At 37.1% G+C, this 27279-nt stretch overlaps 1 long non-coding RNA gene across 7 annotated transcripts in view; it reads right to left on the reverse strand.

Moving 5' to 3' along the window:
* Nucleotides 1-27279, reverse strand: part of LOC103350577 (uncharacterized) — a 196173-nt gene that overhangs the window by 125214 nt on the left and 43680 nt on the right. For 6 of the 7 annotated variants that reach the window (XR_011387802.1, XR_011387803.1, XR_007908941.2 and 3 more), the window contains exon 3: nucleotides 14883-14960. This is a non-coding gene — a long non-coding RNA (uncharacterized lncRNA). Of the gene's footprint in view, nucleotides 1-1574; nucleotides 7561-14882; nucleotides 14961-27279 lie in introns of those variants that run through there. The other variant, XR_007908946.2, reaches the window with a different exon arrangement.

Consider the following 27279-nt stretch of genomic DNA (forward strand, 5'->3'; position numbering starts at 1 on the left):
TGTCATCAAAATGCCTTATGCTCGAAAAAAATGCTACTAACACTTTAGCTCTATCACTTTTACGTCAGGAAACTTTGGTAAATGTGGTACCACTTTCAAATGAGTAAAAAACAAAAGTTGCTTTTCTTAATTGATATTTTTAAAACACTATACTTTGATTGAAATAAGAATATTTCATGTTGATATTTAAAAAGAATTTGACACACACAACATATTTTTTCAATTTGTCTGGGAATTTTAAAAAGATAGCTGAATTACCATGAATATTAATATTATATATGAGTTGATAAAATAAGCAATCTGATTTCATACTTTACATAGAAATTCAAAAATTGCCAAGATGGTCTTAAAGCACAAATAGGAAGAGTTTATCCTACCAGATGTCAAGTGTTTGTAGAATGATGCAATAGCTAAAACCAGGATAGATAGACAACTGTAACAGAATTGGGAATCCAGAATGACCCATAGAGATAGGTTTAGCTGATGCACAACAAACGTGCCAGAATACTAAAATGATAAACATGGAAGTATTCACATAGGGAAAAAGTAAACCTTAATGCTTAAGTAAGAAAGCAAAATATCAGATGGATTAGAGGTAGCATCAACATGTTTAACTTTGTGAGAGTAAAACAATTAACCACTTTAGAAAATGACTTAAAATGTCACTTCTTAACCTTAGGATGCTTAAACAGACAACAAAAATACTAGATACAAGGAATACAAGTGGTGATTTCGATTTTATTGAAAATGAGGACTTCTTCATCAGAATCCATACTTAAGACTAAGTTAAAAAAATCAAGCCACAAGATTAAATATTTTCATTTCAATATGGCCAATAAAGGATTCATCTCCATAATATATAAATAATTTCTACAAGGAAGCAAGAAAGATATAGACTATGTAATTGAGTACAAAATGGAAGAAGCATTACAAGAAAGAAGATATCCATGGGGCCAGCGCTGTGGTGTAGTGGGTAAAGCTGTCGCCTACAGTGCTGACATCCTATATGGGTGCCTGTTCAAGTCCCAGCTGCTCCACTTCCAATCCAGCTCTCTGCTATGGCCTGGGAATGCTGTAGAAGATGGACTAAGTCCTTGGGCCCCTACACCCATGTGGGAGACCTGGAAGAAGCTCCTAGCTCCTGGCTCCTGGCTTCAGATCGGTGCAGCTCCGGCCATTGTGGCCAACTGGGGAGTGAACTAGCAGATAGAAGACCTCTCTCTCTCTCTTTCTCTGCCTCTCTGTAACTCTGCCTTTCAAATAAATATAGAAAGAAATCTTTTTTTTTTAAAGATATCCATATGTAAATAATCAATTAACTTTCAACAAAACAACCTAGACAATTGAAATAAGGGATAGCTTTTTCAAAATCATGTAAAACAAATAAACACCTATATAAGAAAATTAACTTTTAACTTGTATGATATAAAGAAAATTAACTCCAAGAGGATAACTACTAAAATTTAAAGCAAAAACTCACAGGAAAAAAACAGAGGAAAGCAAAACTTTATAATCTTTGATGAAGAAAAAAATCTTAAATATGTTTCCAAAGGCATGAGGCATAAAAAATAAAATTCATTAATTGTACTTTATTAAAAATTGAAACTCCCTTGAAAAGATATCTGCCTACAAAAATGAAGATATGAGCCACAAAATGGAAGAAAGTATTTACAATGCATGAATCTTTATCAAGGATATATAAAGAATTCCTATATGGCAAAGATAAGATAAAAATGTCATTCAAAAATATGGACCAAAGGTTTGACAGAAGAAGATATATGAATGATAAATAAATACATAACAATTTTCCAACATCATAGTCAATAAGAAAATGAAATTAAATAAGACACCAATACATGCTTAATAGAATATGTAAAATTTAACTATTGCTTGTATGATTATAATCTGGTAAAATCCAATTAGAAAAGACTTGTCTGGATCTATGAAAAATGAACACAGAGGCATTAAATAAGCCTTCAATTCTGTCCCTGAAAGATATATATGTATATATTTATGCACAAGAATTTTTAAAGTAATATTAATCCAACTGTCAAAAAAATTTTTTTTTAATTTTTTGACAGGCAGAGTGGATAGTGAGAGAGAGAGACAGAGAGAAAGGTCTTCCTTTTGCCGTTGGTTCACCCTCCAATGGCCGCCACGGCCGGTGCGCTGTGGCCAGCGCACCGCGCTGATCTGATGGCAGGAGCCAGGTGCTTCTCCTGGTCTCCCATGGGGTGCAGGACCTAAGCACTTGGGCCATCCTCCACTGCACTCCCAGGCCACAGCAGAGAGCTGGCCTGGAAGAGGGGCAACCGGGACAGAATCCGGCGCCCCGACGGGGACTAGAATCCGGTGTGCCGGCACCGCAAGGCGGAGGATTAGCCCGGTGAGCCACGGCACCGGCCAACTGTCAAAAATTTGAAGCAAACTAAAAGTCCACCAAAAATAGTATGGGTAAATAAATGTCATTTTATTTATTTATTATTTATTATTATTTACGTCTCTTAAACATCTGAATTTCCTGATCATCTAGAAATTTAGCTATCCAACTCTTAACCACAAACCAGTTTGATTCTTAGAGGAGAAAAACTTAGAAACATCAAACAATATTCATTTGGTTATTTGTCATATGTTATCCTTAACAAAATTGCTAAATTTTGCTATTTGGCATAATGCAATATAAAAACAAATAAAATTAGCAAACAAAATACCAACACATTCTGTTAGGAGATCTAAGCTTTAGTCTGGCCTTTGTAATTGTGTGAACTTGGATGAGCCATTGAAATCCTCATGTATCACTACATTCATTGGAAGATTTTGTGTAAGAGGTTCCTTAGCCTCAGCAAACATTGGTAAAGATAATCTCAGTTACTTATATGAGTAAAACAGATTTAAACATGACTACATTGCCTGAGACAATTCTTAAATATGAAGTATTCAAATTTTATGATGAAAAGATAATTGCTACTCACAAAAAGAAAGCATCAAAGTGAAACACCAAGACAGGCATCATGCCAGACAGTAAAGCTGCTTATATTTAGAGATTTTGAATATGAAACATGATAACTTGCTGTTTTAGAAATAAGCATAACTATTTCATTTCTTAACTGTGGATGAGCACCTAAACATTCATCCCAATATGTTTTTATATAAAAATTAGGAAACTCTTTCAATTTTGTTTCAATGCAGTACAAAAATTATATTATGAGAATTTCATTTATAAGATAAATATTAAAGGGCCGACTTTGTGGTGCAGTGGTTAAAGCCCTAGCCTGAAGTGTTGACATCTCATGTGGGCAATGATATGTGTCCCAACTGCTCAGCTTCTGATCCTGCTCCTTGCTAATGCACCTGGGAAAGCAGAGAAGGATAGCCCAAGTGCTTGGGCTCCTGCACCCATGTGGGAAATCCAGAACAAGCTTCTGGCTCCTGGCTCCTAGCTCCTAGCTCCAGCCTGGCCCAGACCCTGACACTGTGGACATTTGGTGAGTGAACTATCATATGAAAGACCTCTCTCTGTCTCTACCTCTCTCTAACTATGCCTTTAACATAAATAAAAATAAATTTTAAAAAAGGGTAAATATTAAGAAAGTCAAAAGCAAACACTATGCGATGCAACAATTGGTCAAGATATAATATAGAATTTAAGATATGAAAAAAATAAAATTGTATGTACCCAGAGCAATTTGCTAAAGAAGTTGTAGTCACAAATACAAGATGAAAATTCTAGGAACCTGAAGCCTAAACTCCAACAGTCCTGAACATATGATATGTACTAATTCACTCTGATTAGAAAATTATTCTAAGTCCATGCTTTCAGAAATGTCAACTCCCTCCACGATAGCAGTGCGCATGCTTAGCTTATTAAAAGGACAGTTGAACGATATAATTTAAAGATAATCAATGACCCCACTTAATATTTGCAATGACTGACTACAATATATGAGTATAGCCATCATCTGATCAAAATAATTTTTTTCCAGTAAAATAAGTTTGTTCTAGTTTTTCTAGGTCATTTAGATGCATTGATAGCTCATTTATTTGATGCTTTTCAACTTCTTGATGTAGACACTAATTATTATAACTTCCTGCTTAATAATGCTTTTACTGTATCCCATAAGTTTTGATATGCTATATTCTCAGCTTCATTCCTTTCCAGGAATTTTCTAACTTTGTTTTTGATTTCTTCTATAACTCACTGTTCATTCAAGAGCATGTTGTTCATTCTCCGTGTGTTTGTATATTTTGTACAGATTCTTAAGTTGTTAATTTCCAGCTTCATTCCATTGTGGTGGGAAAAGATGAAGGTTATTATTCCAATTCTTTTTTTAATTTGCTGAGACTTGCTTTATGGCCTACTGTGTCCATTGATGAAAGTTGAGTGTTGATGTCCCCCATTACTATTGTATTGTAGTCTATGTCTACCTGGAGATCATTAACACTTGTTTGAAATAGCCAGGTGCCCTGGCATTGGATGAATATACATTTATTATAGTCACATCTTCTGGTTGAACTGATCTCTTAATAATTACATAGTGCCCTTATTCATCTTTTAACAGTTTTTGTGTTGAAGTTCATTTTGTCTGATATTAGTATGACTACATTTGTTTGTTTATGCTTTATGTTAGAATGGAATAACTTTTTCCATCTTTTCATTTTCATTCTGTGCCCATATTTGTTGGTATGCTGTGTTTTTCATAGGTAACAAATAAAATATTATTTTTAGTATATTTAACTAACCTATATCTTTTAATAAGAGAACTTAGGCCATTTACAATTAAAGTTATTATTGATAAAGTTATTATTGATAACAATTTGGTCCTACTTTTTTCCATAAATATTTGTATTATTAATTTCAATTTCCTTTATACTTTTACTAGGAGATTTTCTGCCTTCAAATTCTTTGTAATGATGACTCCCTGTTTCTGTATGTAGTACTTCCATAAGAATCATTTGTAAAGGTAGACAGGTGGTGAAAAACTTTCAATTTCTATTTGTTTTGGAAGGTCTTTATTTCAACTTCATTTATAAATGAGAACTTTGCTTGGTACAGTGTTCTGGATTGACCATTTCTTTCATTTAGGACTTAGACTATGTCCATTCTCTCCTAGTGTGTAGGATTGCTGATGAGAAATCAGCTGTTAATCTAATTTGAGATCCTTTGAGGTAATCCAGCATGGCTTTCATGCATGGTTTAGAATTTTTTCTATGTGTTTTACTGTTGAAAGTTTGACTATAATGTGTCGTGATGAAGATCTTTTATGATCATTTTTTTTTTTGACAGGCAGAGTGGATAGTGAGAGAGAGAGACAGAGAGAAAGGTCTTCCTTTTGCCGTTGGTTCACCCTCCAATGGTCGCTGCGGCCGGCGCATCACGCTGATCCGAAGCCAGAAGCCAGGTGCTTCTCCTTGTCTCCCATGCAGGTGCAGGGCCCAAGGACTTGGGCCATCCTCCACTGAACTCCTGGGCCACAGCAGAGAGACTGGCCTGGAAGAGGGGCAACCAGGACAGAATCCGGCACCCCGACTGGTACCAGAACCCGGTGTGCCGGCACCACAAGGCGGAGGATTAGCCTATTGAGCCACAGTGCCGGCCTATGATCATTTCTATTAGGATTTCTGTGTGCTTCCTGTACTTAGATGTCCCTTTCTTTCTCCAAATTAGGAAAGGTTTCAGCTATTATTTAACTGAATCATCTTTCTAGACCATTCTCTCTTTCCACACCTTCAGGAACTCCTAAAACCCATATGCTTGACAGTTTGATAGTATCACACAAATCTCATGACCTACTAAAAACACTCAAGAATCAGCAAAAACAGATCTCTGAACCTAATAAATAAACTTTAGAGATTTTATGAAACAGAAAGTAGAAGTTTAAATGGTTAAAAAAACTTTCTTAACATATTCTACATACTTTAGTCATTTAATTATTATAGTTATATGAAAACTGGACACAAGAGAAAAATCGGACAATTATAAAATCGGGCCATGTTTGAGGAAGCTTCAGCACAGAGCAACACTTGACTGAACAAATAGTGATGCTCTGTTCTAATGGGCCAGTAAGGGTTAGGAGTGAATCAATCAGGTCTATTCAGCACAATAATTAACAAATCAGAGTGTCAGGCATTTGCTATAGCAACTAAGATGTTTTTTGGGACTTCTGCATCCTGTATCAGAGAACCTGGGTTCGAGTACTAACTCCACTTCTGATCCCAGCTTTTTGCTAATGCGCATCCTGGGAGGCAGCAGGATGACTCAGGTTAGTTGGATCTCTACTGTGTAAGAGACCTGGATTAAGTTCTTTTTCCTGCCTTCAGCCTGGCCGTGTCCTGATTGTTGTGGGAATTAAGGGAGTGAACCTGTAGACTTTCTCCTCTCTCTCTCTTTCTCTCTTTCATCTATAATAAAGAACTCAGAAAAACCAACAGAAAAATTATTGTGCATTGGAAAAAATATTATTTGTATAAGGATGAAATTTTTAAGGTTGAAAAAGTGATTAGATTCCACTTATCAGAATACCTGTTTTGTGGTAATTTGACAGAGATCAACTCAATGCAAATAATACATTTTTGAACTCTACTATATACCAGAAGTTTCTTATGAGGTGCAAGTGTGATGGGGAATTTAATGAAATCTAAAAGATATTGAATAAAGAAAAACTTCCATGAGTTTAGTTTTGTGAAATTATCTAAATAAGGTACCTTACTCAAATATACAAATTAACTGAGATATTAAATGAAAATCACATGTAATATATTTGAAGGAAATAAAAAGACTGGGGAATATCAAAAGGGTAAGGACTCTAGCAAGTTTTTTTTTTTTTTTGAAGAATGAGATTTACCATATGATGCCTATGCCCAGAAAGGCCTGAAACAAAGACTAATATTAATGTGTAATAGAGACCCAGCCAGCATCAGCTTTTCATCAAAGAAGCATGAGAAAATTTGGCAAGAGGTATTTTCCCCCAATTTAAAAGAAAAATAAAATCCCTGTTTCAAAACAAGAACTGTAATAAGCAGGGAGATTTCAGACATGGTAAAATGCCAGGGAAACTATACATAATATAGCTACGTTAGACTACATTTTTAAAGCCTTAATGCTTTTGAGCTCCACTTAGTCCAGATTGCTACTTTATAGTTACAAAAATGAGATTTGCTGATAATTACTCACCTCCAGACATTGGCCTGAAACCTAGATCTCCTGACTGCCAGTCTCCTTTGACAAGATGCCTTTCAAAACTTAAAATATGTCACAAATTGAGGACAACATTTGCATTTGCTTCAATGATGTGCTGTTCACATATTCCCATAGATACCCATGGAAACAGTTAAATAACGTGTACCATCAGTTCAGCATACCAAGCACAAAAAAACAGTGAAATTTCTAACTTAGATCATTTCTACAAACTGAGAAAGCATTCTAGCAAGACAAAGCAATTTAGTATAATAACAAGAAAAAATTACCTTTGTATGCTTCATTATTCTTTCAAAGGTACTAGAGAATATTCCTAAAACCACAGATCCCCAAACACTAGCACAAAGCTGGAATCAGCCTGATGTCTGTAACATATTTTATTGACAAAATGGAATCAAAATGTAACTGAAATATTTCTTCATTTTAGAAACACCGAAGAAATTTTTAAAAATTATTTGCATAATAAGATGCTACTGAAACTGGAGCCAGATTCTGGTTCTTTAATAGGTCTTAGGATATGTTATTACATTTATATGCAATCTTATGTTAAAAGTAAGGCTATATTCTATATTTAAATAATGGGCTGTCGATAAGTGTAACTTATTGAAGTTCTGAAATTACCATATTCTGCTTTGAAAATAATTTAATTCACGCTTTAAATGCATACTTATTATTTACAGAGACTCAGATGAGAAGTTTTAGATCTGAAAAAAGGCTTTGGACTACAAGGCTTTTTATCTCACCAGAAAAACTAGATCTAAATTCTACATATGTCCCTAAATTACTGTAAATATTAGTAAGTTAAATATTTGTAAAATTTGCTTCTTCATTTTCTTTTCTGCCAAAAGGAGACAATATCTTCAGGGATATCGTTAAGTTTAAATAAATTCTGTGTGTAAAATTTATTGAAAAATAATAGATGTATTCAAATCCTTATTTTTAAAAAATAATTTTCATTTGCTTATGTATACATTATCTTTACAGAGAGTGTTTTTATTTTATTTTTGAAATTTATTTATTTGAAAAGCAAAAAGACAGCATCTTCATTCACTTGTTCACTTCCCAAATACTCGAAATGGGAAAGGAGCTAGGAGTTGGGAACTCAATCCCGGGTCTGCCACGTAGGTGGCGGAAACTCACTTGAGTCATAGTAGCTCAGAGGCAGCAGGTGATGGGTCAAGTGGTTAGGTCCCTGCTACCCATAAAAGAAACCCAAATTGAGTTCTGGATTCATGACTTCATACTATTTCAGCCCTGGCTGTTGTAGATATTTGGGTATTTGGGGAGTGAACCATCAGATGGGAAATCTCTCTCTCTTTCTCTCTCTCTCTCTTTCTCCCTCTCTCGCACATGTGCTCTCACTCATCTTGCTCTCTTTCAAATAAAATGAAAATAAATGTTTTTTCTTTCTTTAAAAAAAGATGCTTTTGTCACAACAGTCAAGTTCAGCATATATAAAGGGAAAAGAGTCATACGTTATTTTACTGCCACATATCCAAAAACTATTGCATTTGAGATGGAACCAAGATGATGACTCAGAGGCTCTGGCAACCACCTCTCCACAGATACCAATGTGAAAAGCTACACACACAATAAATTACGCTCATAAGAGCTTCAGAAGCCAAGTAAGAGACCACAGTGTAGTATTTTATGATAATCACAAAGGAAGTTGCATTGAAGAAAATAATAAGGAAAAGAGGTGATGCTGTCACCTCTTCCCCTGCTGTAAGGAGCATGGTATGGATAGACACATCCTACTGTGGAGAGGGAGGGCAAACTGAATCCCAGTGCCACATCCACTGAGAAAAAATTAAACTGAGGTCCCAGCCCACGCCCACCTGCCCGTACCTTTTAAGTTTTTGGAGTCTCTGCTACCTCCTCCCCCTTCAAGCGCCAGCAGAAAGCCAAAATCCAGCCACAAGGGTTGCCAGGAACAACACGGAGCTTAAAGCTTGACCTACCCTGCTGAGACCCAGCACCTGATAAAACCCAAAGTCCTCTGGCCACTGGCATGTGCTCACTGACTGACATTCTAGACTTGTCTGGCATCAGGCAGAGACCAGAGTTCTGGAGGGTGGAACCCAGTTTTGACATAGGTAATAGCCAGCCTCTGGTGGACTTAGGTGACATTCCCAGGAACTCTATAAAGGGACCAGGGACTGTGAGATCCAGATGTCAGTCTGGGGAAGTCTGAGTGGCGACAGAGTTATTTTATCACTCTTCCAACCTTGTGAAAACAATAAGGGGCCATGAGACTAGGTCTTGGGACTCAGTACAGGGCTGGTAAATCCCAATGTTAGACAGATCCGGATTGGCTTTGTTAGGTCAATGCCTTTTGAAGTCTCTGCACTTGCCCCATAGACTAAGTAAAAATAAACAGACTGCTTAGAATTTCTAGGACAGGCACAAACAAATCCAGATTACTATCACTAATCCTACAATGCACAGATTTATTGTACAGCAATAAGCACCAAGAACCTCCATGGAACCGTGATCTCCTCTAAAGGTCCAGAAACAAACCATCTAGCAATTAAAATTTGCAAATGTTCAGAAAATTTCAAAGCAGCTGTTTTAAATAAACTCAAGAAAACTCAGAGAAATGACTCAATATTTTAACAGGGAGGTTCAATAGAGAGGTAGAAGTAGTTAAACAAGATCAAGAAAAAATCCTTTTACAGTAAAGCACAGTAAGTGAAATTAAAACTGGGATGGAGGCATCATAAGCGCGGTGGATCAAAGAGAAGAAAGAATCAGTGAGCTTGAAGACAGGATACACACAATTGAAAATACACAGTTGTGAAAGAAAAAAGGGGAATGAGGAAAGCCTACAGAAAATATAGCATAATGGGAAAATTGGATGTCTACATTCAGAGGTATCAAACTAGACTCCTGTCTCTCAGCTTACACAAAAATCAACTCAAAATGGATTGAAAAACTAGATATGAAACCTGAAACTTTGAAACTGTTAGGGGAAAACAATTCAGGAATAGTCAAGGATTTTATAGACCTGACCCCAAAAGCACAGGACATGGAAGCAAAAATAGACAAATTGGATTTCACACTTAATCTTAGCCAAAAGGCCAAGAAGCGATTACAAATTGGGTTTCATCAAACTAAAGAGCTATTGCACAACAAGGGAAATAATCAACAGAGTGAAAAGACAATCTACAGAATGGTAGAAAATATTTTCAAGCTATACACACCTGTGAAAGGGTTAATGTCCAGAATATTTTTAAAAACTCAGTAGTAAAAATAATAATAAATCCAATTTATATATGGACAGATCTAAGCAGACATTTCTCAAAGAAAAATATTAAAAAGGCCAACAAGTACAAACACTCATCAGGGAAATGCAAACCAAAACCACAATGACATATCACATTACTCCAGTAAGACTGGCTATTATGAAAAAGAAAAAAAAAAGATAACAAGTATTGGCCAACATGTAGAGAAAAAGGAGCCCTTGTACACTATTCTTAGGAATGGAAATATGGAAATTGTGGAAAACAGTATGGAGTCTCTTAAAAAACTAAACTAGAGCTACCATATGACCTAGTAATCCATCCTGGATATATATCAAAGGAGGATGAAATCCATGTATCAAAGAAACAGTTGCATTCTCAAATTCATTGTAGCAATGTTCACAATAGCAAAGAAAAGCAAACAACAGTAAGTGTCCATCCACTTGTGAATAAATGAAGAAAATGTGTTGTATATACACAGTGGAATATGAGTATATCATAAAAAGAATGCAGTCATTTGCAGCAATAAGGATAAAATGGAATATTATTAAGTGAAATAAATAAGATGTAAGAGGACAAATAACACATGATGTCACTCATATGTGAAGTCTAAAAAATATGTTATCTCAAATAAGCTAAAAATGTAATGGTGGTTATCAGACACTGAGCAGGAAAAGAGAGGGGTGAGGGAAAGGTTGATTGATGGGTATGAGGTCACCACTAGATATGAGTAAGAAATTCTAGAGGCCCAGCATTGTGGAGTGGTGGGTAAAGCTGCTGCCTGCAGCACTGGCATCCCATATGGGTACCAGTTTGAGTCCCAGCTGCTCCACTTCTGATTCAGTTCTCTGCTATGGCCTGGGAAAGCAGTAGAACATGGCCCATGTCCTTGGGCCCCTGTATCCACATAAAGGAAACCTGGAAGAAGCTCCTGGCTCCTGGCTTTGGATAGGCACATCCTCTGGCCACTGCAGCAATCTTGGGAGTGAATCAGTGGTTGGAAGACCTCTCTCTCTCTCTCTTGGCCTCTGCCTCTTTGTAATTCTGCCTTTCAAATAAATAAATAAATAAATCTTTAAAATGAAATTTGATTTCTATTGTACCATAGGCAATAACATATAATGGTAATATACTATATATTTTTACATTAAAAACCTACTGAATTACATTTTCATAAGCATAAATGTAGTGATTATAATTATAGACACAAAAAGAAAAATATTATTGAAATATGGCAGAATACTTCAAATATATTTACTATTACTTTATCTAAATGGGTTTGATTCATGTTTCATTCTCCATATCTTGCATCTGTTTAAATACTATGTCATTGACAGTTTGAAATCCAAAGGTTGAGCTTATGAGGTGACTCTACAAACATTGAAATATGAATCAATTGTAACCAATGTATGTAACTCGGGGGAGTAGAAATATGGTGAGCTACTATGAAAACACTAAGTATCTACTAAAACTAAACATACTCCTGCTTTATGACCCAGCAATTCTACTGTAAAGTATATACCTGGGAGAAATAGGAAATCATGTCCACCAAAATAAAAGTCAGGGAGAAGTTCAGAGAATTTGTATGTGTAATGGTCTAAGTAGAAATGTACTAAATATCCATCATATGAGTATATATCTGAGGTTCTATGATGGCATACTACATTGCAATAGAAGGAGAGCAACTGATACAAGTAAAATTGTGAATCACTTCCACAGTTATAAAATTAAACAGGGCCAGCACTGTGGCATAGCAGGTAGAGCCGCCGCCTAAAGTGTTAGAATTCCATATGGGTTCGAGACTGAGCTGCTCCACTTTCAATCCAACTCTCTGCTATGGCCTGGGAAAGCAGTAAAAGATGGTCCAAGTCCTTGGGCCCCTGCATTGCGGGAGACCCAGAAGAAGCTCCTGGCTCGTGGCTTCGGATCAGCCCAGCTCCTGCATTTGGGGTTTACTGAGGAGTGAATCAGTAGTTAGAAGACCTCTCTCTCTACCTCTCCTTCTCTCCCTGTGTAACTCTGACTTTCAAATAAATAAAAATTTTTTTAAAAAAAATTAAACAAAAGAAGTCAATCACAAAAGCATCTGTACTGTGTGATTCCACACAGTAGGTAGGAAGTTAAAAAAAAAGGCATAATTTTATTTGGTGATTGAAATCATTATTACTCATGCAAATGAGATGCTGAAGTCTACAAAAAATAAAAAGTATTCTACTGGTATTGGTATTAGGCAGTAGGCCGATCTGGAAGGGTGTTTGCAGGGACTGTTAGAAAAGGCCACAAACAAAGTGAGAAAAATCAGAGAGAGTGATTCAATGTATATACTGGCAGAACACTTAGTAAAACTCTGATCTGAAATAACATGGGATACAGAAGGCATTTGCATTGTCATTGGTGCAGTGGGATGCACAGGAAAGGGAATTATAGAATATTAAGAGAAATATTGGAGTCCCACATCATTGCGAGTGGAATGTGAGAGAGATGACAGATGCCTCTTCCCACGCCTCTGCATTCACAGACCCATTCATGCATAAAGCGTTTCAGTCATCCTCAAGGGCCTTCCTGGGATGGTTTATTTTTTGTTTTATGTTTTTTTTTTTTTTATGATGGGCAATGGGGTTTTTGGTTTTTGTCATAAGCTTAGTAAATGCTCTTTAATCTGAGTTTCCCACTCTAATAATTTAAAATGTTGGTAGCAGATATTTTAGAATATTCATAAAATTTAGAAATATGTGAAACAAAATCATCTCACAAATTGAACCCAGAAATCAACTTGATTTACTGGTTCTGCTCCAGACTGCCTTCAGCTTTTGCCTGAAGTTAGTTTGTTTGGGCAGGAATTCTTGATCTGTATTAGTGATTCACAATTAATGAACTGGATTAGAATATCCTGGAGAGATTTTCAAGAATACAAATGTCTGGATCCTACATCTGTACTTCATTTTCAAACATTAGAATCATCGGATTTAATGAGTTTGATTGGTTTGAAATGTGGCTTTGTCATTGGAGTGTTTTAAAGCTCCCCCAATACAACAGTGCTCTCTATTTCATACATGGAAAGCCAAGACACTCTGGCAAAAACAAACAAACAAACAAACAAACAAACAAAAACCTAAATGAAAGATCTCTGTGAGTGAGATCCCAGCAGAAAGAACGGGCCATCAAAGAAGGCAGTACCTTTCTCTGAAGGGAGAAGAGAACTTCCACTTTAATTATGGCCTTGTCTAAATAAGATCGGAGTTGGCGCACTCAAGAGGCTTCCATAGCCTTGGCAGCTCATGACAAGAGCCTCAGGTGATTACTGATGTCATAAATAAGAGTGTCAATTGTTAAATCAACAATAGGAGTCACTGTGCACTTACTCCTCATGTAGGATCTCTGTCCTTAATGTGTTGTACAATGTGAATTAATGCTATAACTAGTACTCAAACAGTACTTTATACTTTGTGTTTCTGTGTGGGTGCAAACTGTTGAAATCTTTACTTAGTATATACTAAACTGATCTTATGTATATAAAGATAATTGAAAATGAATCTTGGCCGGCGCCGCGGCTCAATAGGCTAATCCTCCGCCTAGCAGCGCCAGCACACCGGGTTCTAGTCCCGGTCGGGGTGCCAGATTCTGTCCCGGTTGCCCCTCTTCCAGGCCAGCTCTCTGCTGTGGCCCGGGAGTGCAGTGGAGGATGGCCCAAATCCTTGGGCCCTGCACCTGCATGGGAGACCAGGATAAGCACCTGGCTTCTGGCTTCGGATCAGCGTGGTGCGCTGGCCGCAGTGTGCTGGCAGCAGCGGCCATTGGAGGGTTAACCAACGGTAAAGGAAGACCTTTCTCTCTGTCTCTCTCGCTGTCCACTCTGCCTGTCCAAAAAAAAAAAAAAAAAAAAAAAAAGAAGAAGAAGAAGAAGAAAATGAATCTGATGTGAATTGGATGGGAGAGGGAGTAGGAAATGGGATGGTTGCAGGCAGGAGGGTGGTTATGGGGGAAAAAGCTATAATCCAAAAGTTGTACTTTGGAAATTTATATTTATTAAATGAAAGTTAAAAAAACTGGATCACATAGCAAAAACAAAAACAAAAACAATGCTCTCCACTGACCTGATTTAATTGGTACAGAGAGGAGCCTGGGCATTGATATCCTTTAATTACTCAGGTGAATACAATGAAAATGAATACCCATTTTATTCTAAGGTATATTATTTCCCTGAATCCATGCACATTAATTTTCCAGGTTATACCCTTGGATTAATATATTATGTGAGATAAAATATGGCATTTCTGTGCTCCAACATTTTGCATTTTTTTCTGCTTTTTGTGAGATACATTGTACCTATCAGAAATTTCATACATGTATATCTATATTTGTTACATATATATGTATATATATATATAGTGTGTATGTGTTGCATATGTGTGCCTCTGTGTCTGTGTGTTTACAAGTTTACTTACTCAGAGACTGATTAAGTGGAAGAATGTGAAGTTTCAGTTCTCCTGTGAGTCAAAGCCATTCAATGTTTCCAAGGGTACCTAAGGCAGGAGAGAGAGGCTTTTAATGAAATTGGGTGACCATATCAATCCCACATGTGTGATGAATGCAATTATTTCAGGAAAAAACACACACTCCAAAGAGGAAGGCACAAAGCATAATTGCTTCTACTATAGTAATTTAGCTTATTTAGTTTTGGAGAGAAAAGAAGCAAGCCAGCATCCTCCATTAGCCTAACAACTATTACACAGTTTTCCCTTTCATCCATTTCTTTCAGACTTTTCTTACTCTTGAAGCTTTCTGAAGGATATCTGAGTGATCTAATATTAACTGCCCCCACACTATTTTAACCACTGCTATTAGCACAGTGGATGAGCATTACAACTTGTGAAGCTCCAAGAAGTATTGGTGATTTTTATTTAAAAGGACTCCTAAATTGTTTGCTCTTTCCTCCAATTTATATTCCAGGCAGAATTTTTCTCGTGACATTTTAGTTTCTTAGGTCAAGCTAAAAAAATACTATAATTGGTGACAAAATGTAAGAACCTTGAGTCTTAAACCTTTGCATATATAGTTTACATAAATTCAGAAAGATAATGTGATGAGGTGAAATATAATAGTGGAGTAGTTCCCACTTTGGGTCTCTGAAACAACCAAATAATCATCAGAGGAAAATTAGGTGGAGGAAGGGGAAGGGACGGACTTATGACCACTAATCAGAAAATCTGTTACTATTTAGTTGAATGGAAGATATACATAAATATCTGTACATGATCTCTGTAAATAGAACATCCAGAATTGAGAAGTTAGCATTCAATACAGTACTTACCAGACTAAACTTGTAGTATTAGAAGTTCTGAAAATATTTTATTATGTTAGTAAACTTACTTTATTGTGTTCCATAGTAGTAGCCAAACAAAATGTATCCAGGCCGGCGCCGCGGCTCACTAGGCTAATCCTCCGCCTGTGGCACTGGCACACCGGGTTCTAGTCCCGGTCGGGGCGCCAAATTCTGTCCCGGTTGCTCCGCTTTCAGGCCAGCTCTCTGCTGTGGCCCGGGAGGGCAGTGGAGGATGGCCCAAGTGCTTGGGCCCTGCACCCCATGGGAGACCAGGATAAGCACCTGGCTCCTGCCTTCAGATCAGCGTGGTGCGCTGGCCACAGCACCCCGGCCGTGGCGGCCATTGGAGGGTGAACCAACGGCAAAGGAAGACCTTTCTCTCTGTCTCTCTCTCACTGTCCACTCTGCCTGTCAAAAAAATAAATAAATGTATCCAGTGGGAAGCCAGCTTTACCACATGTGGAAAAGTTGCAAAAAACACAGAAAGAGAATTATATTGTATGTTCAAAATGCCGTAACACGAGATGTATGTAATTGTCAGAAGACATACTATGAATGAAAATAAACAAAAGATTTTAAGAACCTTCATGTGATAATTCTATGAGACCCTGGATACTTGTGTGTAGGCTGACAACACCTGAAACAGAAGCTATGGAAGGCACTTATATACAGTAGAGTCCAATTCATGAGAAGGTACAAAAACTCTGAACTTTTGCAATTTGTACAATTTGAATAAATAACAATTGTGTTTGAAATTAATGGGATATAAAAGTAATTTGTCACCCTACTATTCAGTGCTAAAGTGTCAAACCACCAAATGCTAAAAATATAAAATCAGTTTTTATAACATTAACACATCTGTTCTCAATTTTTCTGGCAAAGGACTTTTTAAATTGTTACTAGCCAAGTGATCTTTTTTGAGAAAGGCATCATTTAAATACCAACTTTGCCATCGGTAGAAAACACAGTGTTGCTAAGATAGCTGGTTTCTTAGCTACAAAAAAAAAACTCTTTTCAAAGGCAATGAATTTCCCTTCCTAAGTTTTAGAGAATTGATATTGAAAAGGACTAAAAAGCGTTCAGGTTGACTATACAGAATTAACAAAGTATACATTGGGGAAAGAATGACTTTTCCTATAATAATCCATTAGATCTTAGCACCTTTAAGTGTCTAACCTATAGAAATTACAATCCCTTAACATTTTCTCCCGATTTCTAAATGTAGAGAGAAATTTAAATCAATATAGATTAATAAAGGAATAATTAGTCTTAAACTGTATTCTTGTCTTGTATTTTGTAAAATTATGACTTAGCTAATGGATTCAAGATTTCTTTGTACCAAGAACAGTTGCTTTATACTATCCTTCCTTCTTTTTTTTTAAACTTTCATTTAATGAATATAAATTTCCAAAGTACATCTTATGGATTACAATGGCTTCCCCCCCATAACGTCCCTCCCACCCGCAACCCTCCCCTTTCCCACTCCCTCTCCCCTTCCATTCACATCAAGATTCATTTTCAATTCTCTTTATATACAGAAGATCAGTTTAGCATACATTAAGTAAAGATTTCAACAGTTTGCTCCCACACAGAAACATAAAGTGAAAAATACTGTTTGAGTACTAGTTACAGCATTAAATCTCAATGTACAGCACACTAAGGACAAAGATCCTACATGAGGAGTAAGTGCACAGTGACTCCTGTTGTTGACTTAACAAATTGACACTCTTGTTTATGGCATCAGAAATCACCCTAGGCTCTTGTCATGAGCTGCCAAGGCTATGGAAGCCCTCTGAGTTCACTGACTCTGATCATATTTAGACAAGGCCATGGTCAAAGTGGAAGTTCTCTCCTCCCTTCAGAGAAAGGTACCTCCTTCTTTGATGGTCTGTTCTTTCCACTGGGATCTCACTCGCGGAGATCTTTCATTTAGGTTTTTTTTTTTTTTTTTCTCCAGAGTGTCTTGGCTTTCCATGCCTGAAATACTCTCATGGGCTTTTCAGCTGGATCTGCATGCCTTAAGGGCTGATTCTGAGGCCAGAGTGTTGTTTAGGACATCTGCCATTCTATGGGTCTGCTGTGTATCTCACTTCCCATGTTGGATCATTCTCTCCCTTTTTTCTTCTATCAGCTAGTATTTGCAGACACTATTCTTGTTTATGTGATCCCTTTGGCTCTTAGTCCTATCATTACGATCAATTGTGAACAGAAATTGATCACTGGGACTACTGAGATGGCATTGGTACATGCCACCTTGATGGGATTGAATTGGAATCCCCTGGTATGTTTCTAACTCTACCGTTTGAGGTAAGTCAGCTTGAGCATGTCCCGAATTGCACATCTCTTCCCTCTCTTATTCCCACTCTTACATTTAACAGTGATCACTTTTCAGTTAAGTTTCAGCACTTAAGAAGAATTGTGTATTGATTACAGTATTCAACCAAAAGTATTAAGTAGAACAAACAAAAAAAAATACTAAGAGGGATAACATAGTAAGCTGCTCATCAACAGTCAGGGTGAGGGCTGATCAAGTCACCGTTTCTCATAATATTCATTTCACTTTAACAGGTTTCCTTTTCTTTAGGAAAATGAGTGCAGTTATCTTTCAAGAAGAATTCTATGATCTCTCTGGGCCAATCTAGACAGGCATAAGGGGAAAAAACTGTCAATTTTAAACCAATTTCACTCTGTTTTTGTTGTTTTGTTAAGATTAGATACATTAAATAATTTTTTTAAAAAAACTTATTGGTATAAATTTCCCTTTAAGGGCTGGTAGATTAGACAAAAGGTGAGAGAACACAAAAATAAAATAGTTAAATAAAATAAAGACTCCTTTCCACATCTCCTCTCACTCTAATGACTAATATGTTTAAATGTTTTAAAGATATTAGTCAATTTTTTTTTAATTTTTAAAAAGATTTATTTATTTATTCAGAAGGCAGAGTTACAGAGAGAGAGAAAAAGAGACAGAGAAAGAGATCTTCCATTTGCTGGGTCACTTTCCAAATGGCTGCAACAACTGGTGCTGGGTCAGGCTGAAGCCAGGAGCCAGAAGCCAGAAGCCAGGAACTTTCTCCGCATCTCCCATGTGAGTGCAAGGGCCCAAGGACTTTAGCCATCTTCAGCTGCTGTCCCAGTTGCATTAGCAGGGAGCTAGATCAGGCACCAGATCCAGCAATCAAGCACTGGGCACCTGCATGTCTTAACCTCTCATCTAGCCATCTGCTCCTCGAAAACACTTTATTATGCATGAATGTCTAACTTAAGGTAGCACACTTCCAAGTCCTACATACCAGATTTCAAGTACACAGAAACTGCAAAAAATGGTGGGAAATTGGAATTAAAAGATAAGTTTGGCGCAAAAAATTTTGTGAAATTTGGGGCAGGCACTACGATGCGGTAGGTTAAAGCCCTGGTATGCAGCATGGGCACTTGTTCAAGTCCCGGCTGCCCCACTTTTGATCCAGCTCTCTGCTATGGCCTGGGAAAGCAGTAGAAGATGGCCCTGCACCCATTTGAGAGACCCAGAAGAAGCTCCTGGCTGCTGGCTTCAGATTGGTGCAGCTCCAGCCTTAGCAACCATCTGGGGAGTGAACACTAGCAAATGGAAGTCTCTTTCTCTCTCTCTCTCTCTCTCTTTCTCTCTCTCTCTCTCCTCCCTCCCATGTCTCTGTAACTCTACCTTTCAAATGAATAAATAAATCTGTAAAAAATTGTGAAATTCATCCACAAAAGGGCTTTTCAAAAAAAGCTAATGGAAAATGTGTATTATGAATAGAACCCTACCATTCAACCCAGCCATCCCACTTCTTGGAATTTGCCCAAAGGAAATTAAATTGGCAAACAAAAAAGCTGTCTGCATATTAATGTTTATTGCAGCTCAATTCACAATAGCTAAGACCTGGAACCAACCCAAATGCCCATCAACAGTAGACTGGATAAAGAAATTATGGGACATGTACTCTATAGAATACTATACAGCAGTCAAAAACAACGAAACCCGGTCATTTGCAACAAGATGGAGGAATTTGGAAAACATCATGCTGAGTGAATTGAGCCAGTCCCAGAGGGAAAAATATCATATTTTCTCCCTGATCGGCGACTACTAACTGAGCACCAAGGGGGAAACTCGTTGAAATGAAATGGACACTATGAGAAACAGTGACTTGATCAGCTCTTGTCCTGACGGTTGATGTACAATGTAATACTTTATCCATTTTAGTATTTTTTTTTGTTCTAGTACCATTGGTTGAACTCTGTTATTAACACACAATTATTCTTAGGTGTTTAAATTTTAACTGAAAAGTGATCCCTGTTAGGAATTTGGAAAACATTATGCTGAGTGAAATAAGCCAATCCCAAAGGGACAAATACCACTTGTTCTCCTTGGTAGGTGACAACTAACTGAGCACCAAAAAGGAAACCTGTTAAAGTGAAATGAATATTATGAGAAACGGTGACTTGATCAGCCCTCACCCTGACTGTTGATGAGCAGCTTACTATGTTATCCCTCTTAGTATTTTTTTTTGTTTGTTCTACTTAATACTTTTGGTTGAATACTGTAATCAATACACAATTCTTCTTAAGTGCTGAAACTTAACTGAAAAGTGATCACTGTTAAATGTAAGAGTGGGAATAAGAGAGGGAAGAGATGTGCAATTCGGGACATGCTCAAGCTGACTTACCTCAAACGGTAGAGTTAGAAACATACCAGGGGATTCCAATTCAATCCCATCAAGGTGGCATGTACCAATGCCATCTCAGTAGTCCCAGTGATCAATTTCTGTTCACAATGGATCGTAATGATAGGACTAAGAGCCAAAGGGATCACATAAACAAGAATAGTGTCTGCAAATACTAGCTGATAGAAGAAAAAAGGGAGAGAATGATCCAACATGGGAAGTGAGATACACAGCAGACCCATAGAATGGCAGATGTCCTAAACAACACTCTGGCCTCAGAATCAGCCCTTAAGGCATGCAGATCCAGCTGAAAAGCCCATGAGAGTATTTCAGGCATGGAAAGCCAAGACACTCTGGAGAAAAAAAAAAAAAAAAACCTAAATGAAAGATCTCCGCGAGTGAGATCCCAGTGGAAAGAACAGACCATCAAAGAAGGAGGTACCTTTCTCTGAAGGGAGGAGAGAACTTCCACTTTGACCATGGCCTTGTCTAAATATGATCAGAGTCAGTGAACTCAGAGGGCTTCCATAGCCTTGGCAACTCATGACAAGAGCCGAGGGTGATTACTGATGCCATAAACAAGAGTGTCAATTTGTTAAGTCAACAACAGGAGTCACTGTGCACTTACTCCTCATGTAGGATCTTTGTCCTTAGTGTGCTGTACATTGAGATTTAATGCTGTAACTAGTACTCAAACAGTATTTTTCACTTTATGTTTCTGTGTGGGAGCAAACTGTTGAAATCTTTACTTAATGTATGCTAAACTGATCTTCTGTATATAAAGAGAATTGAAAATGAATCTTGATGTGAATGGAAGGGGAGAGGGAGTGGGAAAGGGGAGGGTTGCGGGTGGGAGGGACATTATGGGGGGGAAGCCATTGTAATCCATAAGATGTACTTTGGAAATTTATATTCATTAAATAAAAGTTTGAAAGCAAAAGAAAAAAGAAAAAAAAGAAAAGTTATGCATGAATGTTAAAATATTTTTGTTTTAAAATAAACTTATTTTTTAATTCCACTTTCCCACCAACTTTTTTAAGTACTCTCACATACAAATCATTAGAAGTATTATGAAAATAGTTTCATTAAGTCTGAAGATTACATAATACAGGATCTCAAGGTGGAAAACAAACACTTCAATATTATACATGTATTTTAGAAATGAATAAGCAACTCAGCTAATAAAAATCTCTAGTATGTTTAGCTTGTGATATTTACGCTACTTGCTTAAAATCACATAAAAACAGAGGCAGAAACTGCATTTGAGTGTCTCACATTTGGACATTAGATACTCCATGTCCCTACCTTTTAGAGTGTAAGGGAGGGTCTGTAGGCTGAATTTGTGGCCATTTTGTGTATGTGGATTTTTCCTTTCCAGGGGTCAGCATGGCCTAATTCTCTATGGAATCCTTTTCATACCCCAAGTCTAGGTGTTACTCTTGTCTTCCCTTTCTCACCCACCAAACCACCCTGGCCACAGTAATGATATCTCCTCTCAAGGCATTAGATAGTTTAACATTCTCAAATTCCCCTCATCCCTTTTCATGAGGGCAAAAATTTCTGATCCCTCCCTTGTATTCTTCCAGCATTTTTTATATACCCAATGACTCTTGTTGTAGTATGTCATTGTACTGTCTTAGAAGAAAGTTAAAGAGCAGCAGCAGCGACTTGGAGGACAACAATGGAATTAGGGCTCTTGTTAAAACAGTCAACAGATCTGTAGCTGAATTTTTGAGCCGGGTTGTGTAGTACACACCCACCTGGATACACATGAGCTGGACCAGGCAGCCGTTTCTGGAATAAATTCACTAAACTATTCAGCAATTTGTAAAACTATCCCTCTTGCTTCCTGAGGTTGGAACTGTACCCTTTATCATATATTATCATCATCCCTGCACCCATCATAATTCCTGGAAAACAGGAGATATGATTCACAACCCTACCATCCTGCAGTTTGATTTTGTTGTCACCATTTTGTAAAATCTTAGAATAAATACTCAAGACTTCTTGAATTTTGTATCTAAGTAGATTACAATATGAATAAACCCTCAATACATTTAATTCTTTTAGTTCTTTGCTAGATTGGTTTTAGTTCAGTAGACAGCACCCTGCATTCTAATTCCAAGTAATGGAGTCATTTTGTAGGCTGTGTCACTACTTCTCCTAATCTAACCCTACATTCTCAACAGTGCTAGACTTCAGGGACTTTTTATTCCTATTGCTAAGTTGAGTGTCTGTACATATTAGCTATTTGCTTAATGTCAATGTAAATTCATTATTTATTTGATATAAATAAAATTATAATGAATTGGTACAATTTCAACATTTTAAAAATTCTGACAAGCAGTGAGGGAGTGAGAGCAAGAGTGAGAGTAAGAGCAAGAGAGAAAAAGAGAGAGAAGGGAGTGAGCTCCTGGGCTGAAGACAGGTCTCCCACGTGGATGGCAAGAAACCAACTACTTGAGTCATCACATGTTGCCACCCAGAGTATGCATTAACAAGAAACCTGCATCAGGATCTGGAGTCAGGAATTGAACCCAGGCATTCTAATGTGGGCTGTGGGCATTTTTTCCTAGAAACCCTTTATATAAGGTATACAAACTTCATATACGTCATAAATACAAATTTAAGAACATAGTAATTCTTTTCATTCTACCCTCCCTCCCACCTGTACTTCTTCCTCACTCTACTATTCCCATTCTTATTTTTACTAAGACCTACTTTCAATTAATTTTATACACAAAAGATTAACCCCACACTAAGTAAAGAGTTCAACAAATAGTACAAAAAAAAAAAAAAACTTCCTCAACAGTCAAGACAGAGACTGTGCAAAGTCGTTGCATCTCAAAGTGTCGATTTCATTTCTATACATTACCTTTTAGGTATTCCATTACTTAGCACAGATCAGGAGAACATAGGGAATTAGTCTTTTGGGGACTGGCTTATTTCATTAAGTATAATGCTTTCTAGTTACAACCATTTTGTTACGAATGACAGGATTTTTTTTGCTGCTGTGTAGTATCCCATGGTGTACATATGCTATAAATTCTTTATCAAGTCTTCAGTTGACAAGCATCTGGATTGATTCCATATCTTAGCTATTGTGAATTGAGCTATAATAAACATAGGGGGACAGATAACTCTTTCATGTGTTGATTTCATCTCATTTTGGTAAATTCCCATGAGTGGTATGGCTGGGTCATATAGTAGGTGTATATTCATTTTTCTGAGGAATCTCCATACTGTCTTCCCACTGGCTATACCGGTTTACATTTCTACCAACAATGGATTAGAGTACCTTTCCCCCACATCTTTGTTAGCATTTGTTGCTTGTTGATTTCTGTTTGAAAGCCATTCTAACTGGGGTGAGATGAAACCTCATTGTGGTTTTGATTTGCCTTTTCCTGACGGCTAGTGATCCTGAGCAATTTTTCATGTGTGGCCATTTGGATCTTCTCTTTTGAAAATACATGCTCAAGTCCTTTGCCCATTTCTTAATTGTATTGTTTGTTTTGTTGTTGATGAGTTACTTAACTCTTAACATATTCTGGATATTAATCTGTTATCAGTTGCATAGTTTGCTAATCATTTCTCTCATTCTGTTGGTTGCCTCTTCACTTTGCTGAGTGATTCTTTTGGGGTATTGAAGCTTCTCAGTTTAATGTAATCCCATTTGTCAATTTTGGCTTGATTGCCTGTGCCTCTGAGGTCTTTTCCAAGAACTCTTTGCCTATGCTAATGTCTCGCAGAGTTTCCCCAATAATCTGTAATAATTTGATGGTATTAGGTCATAGACTTAACTCTTACAACCATTTATAGAGGATTTTTGTAAGGCGTAAGGTAGGGGTATTGATTTGTCATCCGCATGCAGAGATCCAGTTTTCCAAGCACTAATGTTTAAAGAGACTGTCCTTGCTCAAGGGATTGATTTTAACTCCTTTGTCAAAGATAAGTTGGTTATGGATCTATGGATTGATTTCTGGAGTTTCTATTCCATTCTACAGGTCCAGCCATCTGTTTTTTTGCCAGTACCAGGCTGTTTTGATTATAACTGCCCTGTGGTAAGTCTTGAATGAAACCTGGTATTGTGATGCCTCTGGTTTTGCTTTTGTTGTATAATATTGCTTTAGATATTTGGGGTCTCCTATGTTTCCATATGAATTTTACCATCATTTTTCATATATCTGAGAAGAATATCCTTGTTTTTTTTGGTTGGTATTGCATTGAATCTCTAAATTACTTTTGGTAGTATGGACATTTTGATAATACTGGTTTTTCCAATCCAGGGATATGGAAGATTTTTTTCCATTTTTTGTGCCTCTTTAATCTCTTTCTTCAATGTTTTATGATTTTCATTGTAGAGATCTTTGATGACTTTGGATAAATTCATTCCAAAGTATTTAATTTTTTTGTAATTATTGCAGGTGGGATTATCTTAGAAGCTCCCTCTCAGCAATGGCATTGTCTGTGTGTACAAATGCTATTGATTTTTGTGTGTTAATTTTGTATCCTGACACTTTACCAAACTTTTATCAGTTCCAATAGTCTTTTGGAGGAGTCTTTTGGATCCCCTATATATAGAATCCTGTCATTTACCAAAAGAAATAGTTTGACTTACTCTTCCAAATTTATATGCCTTTGATTTCTTTTTCTTGACTGATGGCTCTGGCTAAAACTTCCAGGACTGTATTGAATGGCAATGGTGAGAGTGGGCATCCTTGTCTTGTTCTGGACCTTAGAAGAAATGCTTCCAACTTTTCCCCATTCAAAAGAATTAGGGCAGTAGATTTGTCATAAATTCACCTGATTATGTTGAGGAATGTTCCTTATACACCCAATTTGTTAAGGTTTTCATCATTAAAGAATGTTGTATTTTCTCAAATTCTTCCCCTGCATATATTGAGATAATCATATGCTTTTTGTTCTTCAGTCTGTTAATGCTACTTATCACATTGATTGACTTGTGAATGCTGAACAATTCCTGCTTACCAAGGATAAATCCCATTTGGTCCAGGGTGAAAGATCTTTCTGATGTGCTGTTGGATTTGTTTGGCTAATATTTTGTGAGAATTTTTGTGTCTATATTTATCAGGAAAACTGGTCTATAATTCTCTTTTTCCTTTGTATCTTTTCCGGTTTAGGAAGTGAGATGATGCTGGCTTCAAAGAAAGAGTTTGGGAGAATTTCCTCCATTTCAAATGTTTTTTGACTAGCTTGAGAAGAATTGGAATTATTCTTTAAATGTCTGGTATAATTCAGCAGTGAAGACATTGATCCTTGGCTTTTCTTTGTTGGGAGGGTCATAATTACCTATTCAATTTCTGTCTTGATTATTAGCCTGTTCAGGTTTTCTATGTTTTCATGACTCAACCTAAGTAGGTTGTATATGTCAGTAATCTACCCATTTCTTCTAGATTTCCAGATTTATTGGCATTCAACACTTTGTATTAATTCCTGATGATTCTTTTTATTCCTCTGGTATCTGTTATATTTCCTCTTTCATCACTAATTTCATTGATTTGGGTCTTCTCCCTCTTTCTTTTGGTAAGCTAGACCAGAAGTGTGTCAATTTTCTTAATGTTTTCAAAAAACCAGCTATACATTTAGCTGATATTCTATATTTTTTGTTTCAATTTTGCTTATTTCTTCTGTAACTTTAATTATTTCTTTTATCCTATTAATTTTAGATTTAGTTTGCTATTGTTTTTCTAGGTTCTTGAGATGCATTTTAGCTCATTTATTTTGTGCCATTCTAATTTCTTGATGTAGGCACTCATTGCTGTAAACTGTCTTCTTAACATTGCTTTTGCTGTATCCCATAAGTTTTGCTATGTTGTATTGTCATCTTCATTTGTTTGCAGAATTTTTTTTATTTCTCTTTTGATTTCTTCAATGACCCATTGTTCATTCAGGAGCATGTTGTTCAGTCTCTATGTGTTCGCATATGTTCTAGAGGTTCTTAAGTTATTGATTTCCAGCTTCATTCCATTGTTGTCAGAGAAGGCACATGGTATGATTTTGAATTTTGAATTTTTGAATTTGCTAAAACTTGCTTTATAGCCTAGCATGTGCTCTATCATAGAAAAAGTTCCAAGCACTGGTGAGAAGAATGTATATTCTGCATCTGCAGTATGAAAAGTTATGTAGCTGGCCGTCGTTTCCACTTGGTCTACGTTATCAAATAACTCTATTGTTTCCTTGCTGATTTTCTGTTTGGTTGATCTGTGCATTGCTAAAAGTGGGGCATTGAATTCCCCCAAGGTGAAACCCAAGTTGAGAGTGGTAAATCTCCTGTTCTTTTTCATCAGAGGGGAGGGTTTTATCAGCTCTCACCCTTACCTCCTCTTCTCCATGGCAACCAATGCCTGAGCACTAACCCCAGTGGGTGCAATATTCATCCAGAAGGGATCTGTGCAGTCCTTGGTGTTAGCAGTGATACAACAGAAATGATCCTCCCCAGGCAACCAGTGGGAAGGCAATCAGTGGGCCCTGAGCACGTGGAGCTGCCCACAGCAATTGCCCAGAGATGCATCAACATTCTGTGCCCTTTTATTCAGCCACAGTGTTTTCATAGTCCCAGCACAGAAGACTTCCACAGTCACAGGTACCCAGCCCCCTGTCAATTCTCCCAGCCAGACTCAGGAATCTCCCGTCAGCTGGTTGTTGGGTATGCAGACACAAGCTAGTGTAGCTGTTATGTATATCCAAAATGGTACCCACTCTCTCGGCTAGTTGCAGGGCACTGTTGTAGGGTGGTCAGAGAGAGAGAAACATGTTTGTTTTTCCCCCTTTAGGTTGGAAGGTACAGTGTCCCCAACAGGGCTCCAAGCTAGACGC

The sequence above is a fragment of the Oryctolagus cuniculus genome, chromosome 4 (genome assembly GCF_964237555.1).
Source record: "Oryctolagus cuniculus chromosome 4, mOryCun1.1, whole genome shotgun sequence".
Classification (NCBI taxonomy): Eukaryota; Metazoa; Chordata; class Mammalia; order Lagomorpha; family Leporidae; genus Oryctolagus; species Oryctolagus cuniculus.